The 12,817-nt window shown below is 38.6% G+C and overlaps 1 protein-coding gene across 2 annotated transcripts in view; it reads right to left on the bottom strand.

Moving 5' to 3' along the window:
• Nucleotides 1-12,817, bottom strand: part of RAVER2 (ribonucleoprotein, PTB binding 2) — a 91,448-nt gene that overhangs the window by 2,082 nt on the left and 76,549 nt on the right. The gene's annotated exons all lie outside the window — the stretch shown is intronic.

Raw genomic sequence — 12,817 nt, 5'->3', positions numbered from 1 at the left:
AATAGGATAAATAGCAAATCTATCAAAAAGTTAAAACAGAGTAAGATTTTTATTTCAAAACCACTTGCGGAACTTTAAAAAAAAAAAAAAAAAATATATATATATATATATATATATATACCAGCCTCTGAGTGCCCTCTCCCCTCTCCCCTCTACCCACAATATTTGGGCTTAAAAAAAAAAAAAAAAGCAATTGTATTGCTTCTGCTGTCCCCACCTAGTTAAAACCCACTGACTCAGAATACCTGTGTGACATGACCATATTCCTCTGAGAAAGGTGAGTGGGGAAGAAGTTGAACTGCATATCAGATTAGTAACAGAAGTGGCATACACGAGTAGGTATAAAAACAAATAGTTCCAGGGGCGCCTGGGTGGCTCAGTGGGTTAGGCCGCTGCCTTCGGCTCAGGTCATGATCTCAGGGTCCTGGGATCGAGTCCCGCGTCGGGCTCTCTGCTCAGCAGGGAGCCTGCTTCCTCCTCTCTCTCTCTGCCTGCCTCTCTGCCTACTTGTGATCTCTCTCTGTCAAATAAATAAAATCTTAAAAAAACAAAACAACAAAAAAAAACAAATAGTTCCAGACTCAGGTGAAACTCGGGTGTGCACAGGGAATTCAAGACACTTTCCAGAGCTCAAACATGGTAGCAATAGGAAGATCTTGAGCCTACTTCATCCCATAGAGGCAGCAACAACATCTATGCAACTAATTCTGAAGGATGACCTGAAGACTGACACATCTTCCACAGCTAATAGCAGAGAGAAGGCTACACTGAAAAAGGAAAGAACAGAAATGCAATATGGAACCCAACCCCAGCACAACTACTCACACACAGGAGGGACATCATAAGCACAGAGGAGCAAGGGGATCACAGCCCATACCAAATACCACCAACACTGCATTGGGAAGGTGAGTATCCATATGTCTGGCTTTCAAAATCAGCAAGGCTTACCTCCAGGAGACCTGGAGAGCTGTAAGAAACTGAGTCTCCACCCTTAAAGAGCCGACAAGCCAAACAACGGCCCAACACACAGTGTGTAAGACAGGGTTCGAAAAATAACTGGGGGGGCGCCCGGGTGGCTCAGTGGGTTAAAGCCTCAGCCTTCAGCTCAGGTCATGATCCTAGGGTCCTGGGATCGAGCCCCGCATGGGGCTCTCTGCTCAGCAGGGAGCCTGCTTTCTCCTCCCTCTCTCTCTGCCTGCCTCTCTCCCTATTTGTGATCTCTATCTGTCAAATAAAAATAAATTAAAAAAAAAAAAAAGAAAAGAAAAATACCTGGGCTATACATGGAGATTTATTGACTAATTTTAGGGCATGTGTCAGTGGGGCAGAGATCTGCAGCATTTTTTTCTGGCAATAAAAGTGCTGGCCAGCACCATTTTTCAAACATACAAGAGGAGCCCCATACGGCTATCATCTGATTTTTCTGCAGAAACTTTACAGTCTAGAGGAGTAGTTGATACATGCAAGGTGCTGACAGGATAAAATTGACTACCAAGAACACTATATTTGGCCTTACAAGAAATGTTAAAGGGAATTCTTTAAGTAGAAAGAAAAGACCATATCTAGAAGAAAACTATAAAAGGAAAACCTTTTTCTGGGAAAAGTAAACATAGTAAAGGTAGTACTTCAATCACAAAGCCAGTAAGGATATTAAAACTCTAAAGTAGTAAATATATGCAAAAATTAGTCAACGGATACATAAGATTTAGAATCATATACATAAAATATGGAGGGAATAAAAACTCCATGCTTTTAAAACGTGTTTGAGCTAAAGTGACCATCAACCCAATATAGACTGCTGTACACATAAAGGTTGCTACATACGCACCCAGTGGTAACCTAAAGCCTATAGTAGGTAAAGGGCAAGGAATCTAAGCATAACACTCAAGAAAGCCATCAAACCATAAGAGAGGAGAGCAAAAGAAGAAAGGAACAGGAAAAAAGTTAAAATAACAGTGAACACACCAATAATTAAATGTAAATGGACTAAATGGTCCAATCAAAAGACACAGAATGGATAAAAAGAGCAAGACCCAAAGACCCATCTATATGCTACCTACAAAACACTCACTTTAGACCTAAAGACATATAAAGATTAAAATGAAGATATAGAAAAAAGTTACCTCATGTAAATGGAAGCAAAAAAAAAGAAAAAAAAAAAACCCAAAGAACAACAAAACACACCCTACAGCTGGGGTATCAATATTCAGATAAAATAGACTTTAAAACAAAGACTGTCACAAGAGAAAAAAAGGTCATTACATATTGATACAGGGATCAATCCAAGAAGATGTAACAATTGTAAATATTTATGCACCCAATTTAGGAACACCTAACTATATAAAGCAAGTATTAAGAAACAGAAGGGAGAAACTGACTGTAATACAATAATAGTAAGGGATGTTAGTTAACACACTACATACCGCAGCTGTGGTAGGGCCATCTATATCAATCCACAGCTAACATAATGATGAAAAACAGAGCTTTTCCTTTAGGATCAGGAATAAGACAAGGATGTCCACTCTTGCCACTTTTATTCAAGGTGCTATTGGAAGTTCTAACAATTGCAATCAGACAAAAGAAAAGACATCCAAATTGATAAGAAGTTAAACTGTCAATATTTGCAGAGAACAGGATAATATATATACTAAAGACTCCACCAAAACCTGTTAGAATTAATAAATTAACTCAGGGGCACCTAGGTGGCTCAGTCAGTTAAGCATCTGACTCTCAATTTTGGCTCAGGTCATGACTTCAGGGTCATGAGATCGAGCCCCACGAGGCCTGTGATGGGTGTGAAGCCTGCTTAAGATTCTTTCTTGCCCTCTCCTTCTGCCCCTTCCCTCAGCACACTCTCTTTTTCTCTAAAAGGAATCTTTAAAAAATAATAAGTTAATCCAGGGAAGTTGTGTAATACAAAATCAAAATACAGAAATATGTTGCATTCCTATACAATAATAATGAAATAACAGAAAGGAAAATGAAGAAACAATTCCCATTTACAATTGCATCAAAATAATCAAATATTTAGGAATAAATTTAAACAAGAAGGTGAAGGACCTATCTTCTGAAAACCATAAGACATTGATGACAGAACTCAAAGATGACACAAATACATGGGAAAAATATACCATGTTCATGGATTGGAAGAATATATTCTTCTTTTTTTAAAAAAAAGATATTTGTGTATTTATTTGACAGTGGGAGACAGAGAAGGAAAACAAGCAGGGAGAGTGGAAAAGGAGAAGCAGGCTTCCAGCGGAGCAGAAAGCATGATGTGGGGGTCTATCCCAGGACTCTGGGATTGTCTGACCTGAGCCAAAGGCAGATGCTTAATGACTGAGACACCCAGGTGCCCCAGAAGAATATATTCTTAAAATGTCTATAATACCCAAAGCACCCTACTAATTTAATGCACTATCAAAATATCAACAATATTTTTTCAGAACTATAACAAAAAAAAAAAAAATCCCCCAAATTTGTCTGAAACAAAAAAGCCCCTAAATAGCCAAAACAATCTTGAAAAAGAACAAAGTTGAGGGTATCACAATCCCAGATTTCAAATTATATTACAAAGCTGTAGTAATGAAAACAGAATGGTATTAGCACAAAAACTGATACGTAGATCAATGGAACAGAATTGAGAGCCCAGAAATAAGCCCATGTTTATATGGTCAATTAATCTATATCAAAGGAGGCAAAAATACACAATTAAGGACTGTCTCTTCAATTAATGGTACTGAGGAAACTGGACAACTATATGCAAAATATTGAAACTGAACCACCTTACACAATACACAAAATAAATTAAAAATAGATTAAAGACCTAAGTATGAGACCTAAAACCATAAAACTAATATAAGAAAACAGTAACCTCTTGGACATGAAACTTAGCAATATTTTTTGGGATCTGTCTCCTCCAAGGAAAACAAAAGCAAAAAACCCCCCAAAACCAATGAGTAAAAAATAAAATTGGGCTTACATCAAACTAAAAAGTTTTTGCACAGTGAAGGAAAGCATCAATAAAACAAAAACCAAACCCATCTGCTCCTTCCAGCCCACTGCAAACCACCAGTGTCTCCCTAGAAGGAGTTTTAAAAACATGTCTGTGCCCAGATTTTTTGGCTGCCATCCAAGGGATGATCTCTAGATAGCCTGACTCTGAGAGCCAACAGAACTTATATTCATGAGTCCTGCAGTACTGTAGGAAACAAACAAACAAAAAACACAAATTCTTAAAAAAAAAAAAAAACCACAAATTCTTAATGGATGCAGGAACATCCCTCTCTAGCTCCACCTATGACTATATACCTGGGCCCTGCACAGGGGGAACAGGCAGAACTTCCATTTCTAGCTCTCCCTGGAAGACGTTTAACTACATACTTTTCCACCTGCCTGCCTGAGTGTCCAGGTTCCAACCAGCCTGCATCTAGGTGTTAACTGTGACCCATCCTTTTAGGACATGGACACGTTTTAGCACACTCTCAACTACTGGGAGTCACTAACAACAGAAGAGGAGGCTTGGACAACCACAAAAGTTTGAGGGACAACTAAGAGTTAGGTCAGGTTCATCCCTACACACCACCATTCTGTCCAGACTGGGATAGGTGGCTATTTTATCTAATGTCCAGAAACCAGTGGAGAGAGTCAAAGAAAATGAAGAAACAGGGAAATGTGTTGCAAACAAAAGAACAAGATAAATATTCAGAAACAGGTTGCAATTAAACAGAGATAAGTGATTTGCCTGAGAGGAGTTTGGAATAACAGTCAAAAAGTTCAGGAAAACAATGCATGAACAAAGTGAGAATTTCAACATAGGAAATATCTTAAAAGTACAAAACAGAAAACTCAGAGCTGAAGAATACAACTGAAAAAATTTGACAGAAAGTTTCGGCAGGAGACCGAGCAACCAGAAGAAAGGATTCGTGAACTTGAAGACAGGTCAGTGAAATTCATCCAATCAGGGTTGAAAAAAAAAAAAAAAAGAACAAAGATAGTTTGAGGGACTTATGGATCACCATCATACAAATTAATATATATATTACAGAGGTCCCAGAAGGAAAGGAGGAAGCAAAAGAGGCAGAAAGCTTTTCAAAGAAATAATGGATGAAAATTTCCCTACCCTGAGGAAAGAAACAGACATCCAGGTCCATAAAACTCAAGTACCAACAAGATGAATTCAAAGAGACCTATACTGAGACACATTATAATTAAACTGTTAGATAGTAAAGACAGAGAGAGATTCTTAAAAGGAGCAAGAGAAAAGCAAGTTGTTATGTAAGGGAACCCCCTTAAGACTATAAGCAGATTTTTTTTTAGCAAACCTAACACCATGAAACTCTTAGAAGAAAATATAGGTGGTAAACTCCTTGGCACCGGTCTTGGTGATGATTTTTTGGGTTTAATACCAAAAGTTAAAGGAAACAAAAGCAAAAAACAAAGCAAGGGGGGAGAGCAAGAAACTGAAGAGCATCTGCACAGCACAGGTTACCATCAACAAAATGAAAAAACAACCTACTAATGGAGGAAATATTGGCAAATCATATATCTGATAAGGGGTTAATGTCCAAAATATATAAAATGCTCATGCAACTCAATAACTAATAACCCAACTATGATTATAAAATGGATGAAGGATCTGAATAGACAACTGTCTAAAGATGTAGAGATAGCCGATAGGTACACAAAAAGATGTCCAATAGCAATATCATCAGGGAAATGCAGATCAAAACCACAGAAAGCAGGAATGCATAAGCCTGTGATCGTACACGGAAGAGAGTAATGGCATATGAAGTTGGAAAGACATTCTGGGCTCAGTTATGAAGGGAGTGAGAATGAAATATCACCTCATACCTAGTAGAATGGCTACTATCAAAAACTATATTGGAATTAACATTAAAAAATTAATTTAAAAAAAGACCAAATTAACAAATATTGGTGAGGATGTACAGAAAGGGGAACTTTTAGGCATTCCTGGTGGGAATGTAAATTGGTACAGCCACTATGAACAAACGTAGAGGGTTCCTCAAAAAATTAGAAATAGGACTACCATTCAATGTAGCAATTCCAGTTTTGGGTATTTACCTGAAGGAAACAGAAACACTAACTCGTAAGTGGTAACTGGTCCCCATGATAACTGTAGTATTATTTACAATAGCCAAAACATGAAAACAACCTAAGCGTCCATCAACAGATAAATGGATAGAGAGAATCTCTCTCACTCAGGCACACACAGTGAGAGAGAGAGAGAGAGCGCGAGCTTATCCAGCCATAAAAAGAAAATCTTGCAATTTGTGACAACACAGATGGAGCTTGAAGTCGTTGTGGTCAATAAGTCAGATAGAGAAAAACAAATACCATATGATCTCATAGGTGAAATCTCAAAAACAAAGAAAAGAAAGCAAAGGGAACTACAGACACGGAACAGAGACTGGTTGTTGCCAGAGATGGTGGGGAGTGGGGTGGGTGAAATGGGTGAAGGTGGTTAGAAGGTACAAACTTCCATTAATAGACAAGTCCTGGGGATACAATGCACAGCATGGTAACTATAATAATACTGTGTTGTATGTTTAGAAGTCGCTCCAAGAAGGGCGCCTGGGTGGCTCAGTTGGTTAAGTGTCTGCCTTTGGCTCAGGTCATGATCCCAGGGTCCTGCCATCGAGCCCCACATCGTTCTCCCTGCTCAGTGGGGAGTCTGCTTCTCCCTCCTCCCTCTGCCCCCTCCCCTGCTCATGCTCTCTCTCATGCACTCTCTAATAAATAAAATCTTAAAAAAAAAAAAAAAGGTGCTACAAGAGTAGATCTTAAAAGTTCTCAGCACAAGAATTTGTAACCCTGTGTGTTGATGGATGTTAAACTAGACTTCCTATAATGATCATTTCACAATATATGCAAATATTATGTTGTAGAGCTGAAACTAAAAAATGTTATATATCAACTATAGTTCAATTAAAAAAAAAAGAAAAGAAATTCCACCCTAGATTTTGATTGCCTGCAACAAAATTGCATACAAAGAGCCTAATTCCTCCACTATGAAGCCTCTAATAATTTTCCTTGACTGTATTTTTCATTTGAGCCCCTTGGTTGGTCTGGTGATCTTACCATGTGTTAGACTGTGACCACTAACACCTTCAGACCCTTGGCTTCAGGTATAAAGAACTCTTTTTCTTATTAGTGTTCTTCCTCTAACAAATGATCAGTCCATTAAACTAAATTTTGGAAAAGCTACTCGTTTGATAACCTGATCCATTTTTCAAAGATAACAGGGAAAGAAATAACACCTAACTCTGGGATCTGGAAATCGCACACTTTCAGTTCCCTTCCGGTGATTCTTCCTGCTATGTAATAGTCCGTATTTCCTGTCTTAGTATAAAGCAAATCAATAACTTGAATTTTCCTCTCTTTCTATACTATCTCTATTCTCAGAAGCCAGGGAAGAAATGTATTAGGTGTCTTCACAGAGAGACTTCCCAGTAGTGCTACACCATTCACAGGAAGAATCAAGTGAGAGGCAGGAGATCAGCAAAACACTTTACCAAGTGGCACAGGGAAGATCAGTAAGAGGAGGAAAGGAAAATGGACATCATTATCACCCATAGGACATGGGGAAAAGAACATTTTTCTGATATGCACTAACATATTTCTGATATGCACTGATAAATATGCATTTATCAAATATATAAGTTGTTAGTGCAAGGACTGCTGGGTGCATTGGGAAGTGATGATAGTTGATTAGGATTTTGAAACAAAGCTCAGTGTTCTCAGAGAAATAAATCTGGATCAAACATCAGAAAAAGGGAAAACCACAAAAGACGGGAAGAGTATAAAGCAGGCAAACACTCTTCTTTCTAATTCATATTTGCAGGATACAGACATCCATTCCTTCCTAGACTAACCATTGAGGGCATGGGGCTGTGTGCTAAGGGGCTACCTAGATAACTGAAGCTTGAGGTGTGCCCTCCAAAAGCTCACATCCTAGGAGGGGGAGTAAGAAAAGCCAACACTTATTTCTAAAAGGAGAACACCACCATGCCAAATGAGACACAGAGGTGAAGAGCTCGAGCTTCTCATAGAAGGGAAAATGAGAGAGGAGAGTTTGAGAAACATGGACAAAATCTGCAAGGATGAGAAGGCACTTGGATGGATCTGGAGAGGATGTCAGGTGTGGACGTGAGGGGAGCGGGAATGGCCGTTCTGGCCGAGAGGGGCTGGGTGAGCAAAGGCAGGTGGCAGGAAGGCGCAGGCCTGGGAGGGCACGCAGTGGCGGAGTCACGGAAGAGAGTGGAGCAGATAGGGTGGAAAGGCGATCTGGCCGCGTCGTGGAGGGGCTGGAATGCCAGGCTAAGGATTATAAGTGGGATAATAAATTTGATTTTGGAATCTGGGAAATGTAATCAGCAGCTCCATAAAAAATGGGGTAATGGAAGAGACAGACAATAGATACATACATGTGGGAAAACACAGAGATTAGATGTGATTTAAAACTTTGGGTTAAGGGGCACCTGGGTGGCTCAGTGGGTTAAGCCGCTGCCTTCGGCTCAGGTCATGATCTCGGGGTCCTGGGATCGAGCCCCACATCGGGCTCTCTGCTCAGCAGGGAGCTTTCTTCCCTCTCTCTCTCTCTGCCTGCCTCTCCGTCTACTCGTGATTTCTCTCTGTCAAATAAATAAATAAAATCTTTAAAAAAAAAAAAAAAACTTTGGGTTAAAATTTTAAATGGAATAAACAAGTGAGAAAGTGGTGTACTTTGAAAATCTGAAAATAAAAAAATTTCAACAGGCATTTATGCTTTGGAGAGATTAGAGAAAGACACTGAGTAGAAGAGAATGTCTACTATTCAGATGTAAATCAAATCAGCAAAATATCCCAACTGTAATATATTTGGGAGAGAAACAGACAAAATTTAATAATGATGATATTCTACACCATAACACTGACATCAGCCCTGTGTAGTAAACAGAAAAGAAATGATCTCCACTGAACAGACGTGAAAACAAACACTCAGATACTTTAGGTGACCTGGCTGAAATCACAAGGTTATTAAATGTTAGAGCCATGAATCCAACCCATTTTTTCCTCACTCTGCTGTCCTTTTCATTAATCCTATCTGCCTTATTTCTAAAAACACATTTTTGTACACATTTAGTTGGTATGAAGCTCATTCTGTAACTATGCAGTTGCTCTTTTATTTTTTAATTTAAAGACTCTTATTTTCTTCCTTTAATTAAAGCAAATATTTTTATCGTCATGTAAATGTAGACTAATTTCCTTTTAGTCCCCTGTGGATTGCAGTTTCATTTTTGGACTGGCAAAGTTTAATAATTTCAATGTGTCTTAAACTCAATATTTAAGCTCACTTCCATAACAGAACTGAAGGCTGGTTTTAAAAGTCTGGTCATGGGGCGCGTGGGTGGCTCAGTGGGTTAAAGCCTCTACCTTCAGCTCAGGTCATGGTCTCAGGGTCCTGGGATCGAGCCCCACATCGGACTCTGTTCAGCAGGGAGCCTGCTTCCTTTCCTCTCTCTCTGCCTGCCTCTCTGCCTACTTGTGATCTCTGTCTGTCAAATAAATAAATAAAATCTTGAAAAAAAAAAAAAAAAGTCTGGGCAGAATTCACAGAACTGGGATTGTGGCTAGTCCCCAGGGAGATTCTTTTGGGAGATTCATGCTGATAGCAGACTGGGTTCATCTCCAGTACTGCTGGCCCAAGGTCACGCTAGTTATTGTTCCTGCTCTTCTGAAAGGACTGGAACACATGGTGTATAGTCCTTGAAATACAAAATCAAATTGATTTTTCAAAAATTCTGCCTCTCCTTAGGGCTCCTCAGCCTCACTTTTACCGTTAGCCCCATTTCAGCTTCTCCAAGTCTTACCTCATTCGTGGAGGTAGATTAGATGGAGAGCCTAAAGTGAGCAACTGCACTAGTTCTTCTAGAATCTGTAGCAACCGTTTAATACTCCTTTCTCATGGCTTCAAGTCTGGCTTTTAGACTTTATACCTAGAGAAACATGAATTAATTCATCTTTTCTGCATTAACCATAGTTCACTTCTAAAATTTTATTTAAATATAATTTTTCTCTTCTCCCCAGTTATAATTGTTTTTAAAACCAACTTTGCTGTTTTGTGATATTAAAGATACAGCTAACAATAAAATAGCTCTTCTTTGTATATATGCATAAATGTTTTCAATTTTCACATTGACTTTTTCTTCTCAGCTACTTTTCCTCATGAATAATGCTAAATCTTAACTTTGAATTTAAGGACTGATCCTCTGAAAGTATTGCAGCACATTCCAAAAAATAAAAGTAAAATTTGACTGCCTTGCTAGTTTCAGTGTGCCAGGTTATACAATTTCTCTATCTTAGGTTTAAGTATGTTTAATAAGGACTCTTAGACACTTGGGTGGCAAAGTTGGTTAAATGACCAACTCTTGGTTTCAGCTTGAGTCATGATCTCAGGGTCGTGAGATTGAGCCCCATGTAGGGCTCTGTGCTCAGCGTAGAGCCTGCTTAAGACTCTCTCCCTCTGCCCCTCCCCTACCACTCATAAATTTTTTTTTAAAGTACTCTTAAAATATCAAAATACAACAAAAAGATCCTTTGAAAAATTGGGATAACATGTGAGAGCAGTAATTCAAAGCTCTCTTTCAATTTAAGTATACCATACACTATTAATTTTTTGTAACACTTAAAAAAACTGAGTTGGTTTATAGACAAAGATTTTAAAGTAATGAGGGTAACTAAATTCCAAATGCGGTTGTTTTAATTCCAGTTTTTAGCAAAAATCATTTTTATAGTATTTTCAAAATTACCGGCTAGGGTTAATATAACCTGTGGTTCCATAGTTATTGTTAAAGTAGTCTTGGGTTTTTATTAAGATTTTATTTATTTATAGACTTAGGTCTTTAAAAACTATTTTATATAGTTGACGTTTGTTTGTCACCAGATTCTGATCTACCAGCCCGCACACAAATCTTTTTGGCCAGTCTCCGCACTTTTTGCCCACTAGGTGGCAGCATTAGGCTCTAGATGAAAGGAAGGAACCCGAAGCCTTTTTGTTCATTTTTCAATTTTGTTTCCTATTTCCTCATCACAGAGTCTTGTACACGTTCTGTGGTTGATTCTGAAACAGGCAACCGGCTTCCTTGCAGGAAAAGACCCCTGGAACCAAGGGCAACACAAGAGTACAACAGGCAGGTAGACAGTATTCCCCTAACGCATCACGTACCAGACAGCTAACCAGTTTGGCAAGTGTCAAATGAAAACCCTAAACCACAACTTAAACAACTGAACTAATCCCTATATCATTCTTTACATTATTACACTCATGACTATGTCAAACTGAAAAGCCACCTAAGAGAATCGTGACCAATTTTACCATATTTTACGCAAGGAGGGGAGGAGGGAAATGTCATTTTTTTTTTTTTAAGATTTTATTTATTTGACAGACACAGCGAGAGAGAGAACACTAGCAGGGGGGTGGGAGTGGGAGAAGCAGGCTTCCCACTGAGCAGGGAGCCCAATTCAGGGCTCAATCCCAGGACTCTGGGATCATGACCTGAGCTGAAGGCAGACACTTAACTACTGAGCCATGCAGGTGCCCCAGGAAATGTCTTATTTTTGATAGATTATAATAAAATATTAGGTGGAGGCATTTAATAAAAACTTAATTGGCTCAAAGTCTTTTCCCTTGGGTGGACTTCTCCCAACCATCTGACATAGATGTACCTACTTACTGTTACTTGAGAACTTGACATTTCAAACTCCATTTATACATTTGAACTAACAGGATTATGGGGTGTCTGGCTGGCTGGCTCAGTGGGTGGAGTGTACAACCCGATCTCAGGGATCTCAGGGTTGTGAGTTTGAGCCCACACTGGGTGTAGAGATTACTTGAAATAAAATAAAATAAAAACCCATACATGCAAGCTTAGAGGATTATAGAGCCTACTATAATGCTACCATCATTGCTAAAGTGTTACTATAAATTTTTAAGTTCATCTATTTTTTAAGTTTTCTCAATAAGAAAACATTTAAGAGATGCACTTGTTGAGAAAATTTGTAACTATAGCTCAATGGCCATACTCCGTTGTTATAATCAATAAGAGAAATAGGATAGGTAACCCATATTCAATTGTTTTCTAATTAGAATGAGATCTATAATTAATTTAACTTGTTTTCTTACCATTACATACTTTTAAGATCTCTAAAACACTGAGTGAAAATGCTACCCTCTATTTACTACAGTCAGACTTTTTTTTTTTTATTATTCGAGTCCAACATTTGCGGATACTCACACGGATTGCACAATCTAATTCCAGAGTATTTTCATCAATCCAAAAAGATGCCTTGTACCTGTTAACAGTTACTCCCCAACTCCTACCTCCCTGACCCCTAGTAACTGTTCACGTTCTCTATGAACTGGTCTATTCTGGACATTTCATACGAACGGGATCATATAATATGTGCCTTTCATGCCTGACTTATTTCACTTAGCATCATTTCAAGGTTCACCATGTAGTGACAATGATTAGTCCTCCATTCCTTCTACAGCAACAGAACTTTGCACTGTATGGCTGCGCCACAGTTTGTTTATTCACTCATCAGCTGATTGACCTTTGGGTCCTTTCCCTTTTGGCTGTGATGAAAAATGCTGCTATGATAATTAACGTCCAACTTTGTGTATAGACCTAGATTTTCAATTCTCTTGGATATATAGGTAGGAGTGAAATTCTCAGGTCTTATGGTAACTGTGTGTTTAAAATTTTGAGGAACTGCCAAAATTTTTCCAAAGCAGCTGCACCACTTTAATTCCCTC

This window comes from Mustela nivalis (assembly GCF_964662115.1).
Source record: "Mustela nivalis genome assembly, chromosome: 10".
Lineage (NCBI taxonomy): Eukaryota > Metazoa > Chordata > Mammalia > Carnivora > Mustelidae > Mustela > Mustela nivalis.
Note: the sequence above shows the minus strand (reverse complement) of the source record. Positions and strands in the feature narration are given on the sequence as shown.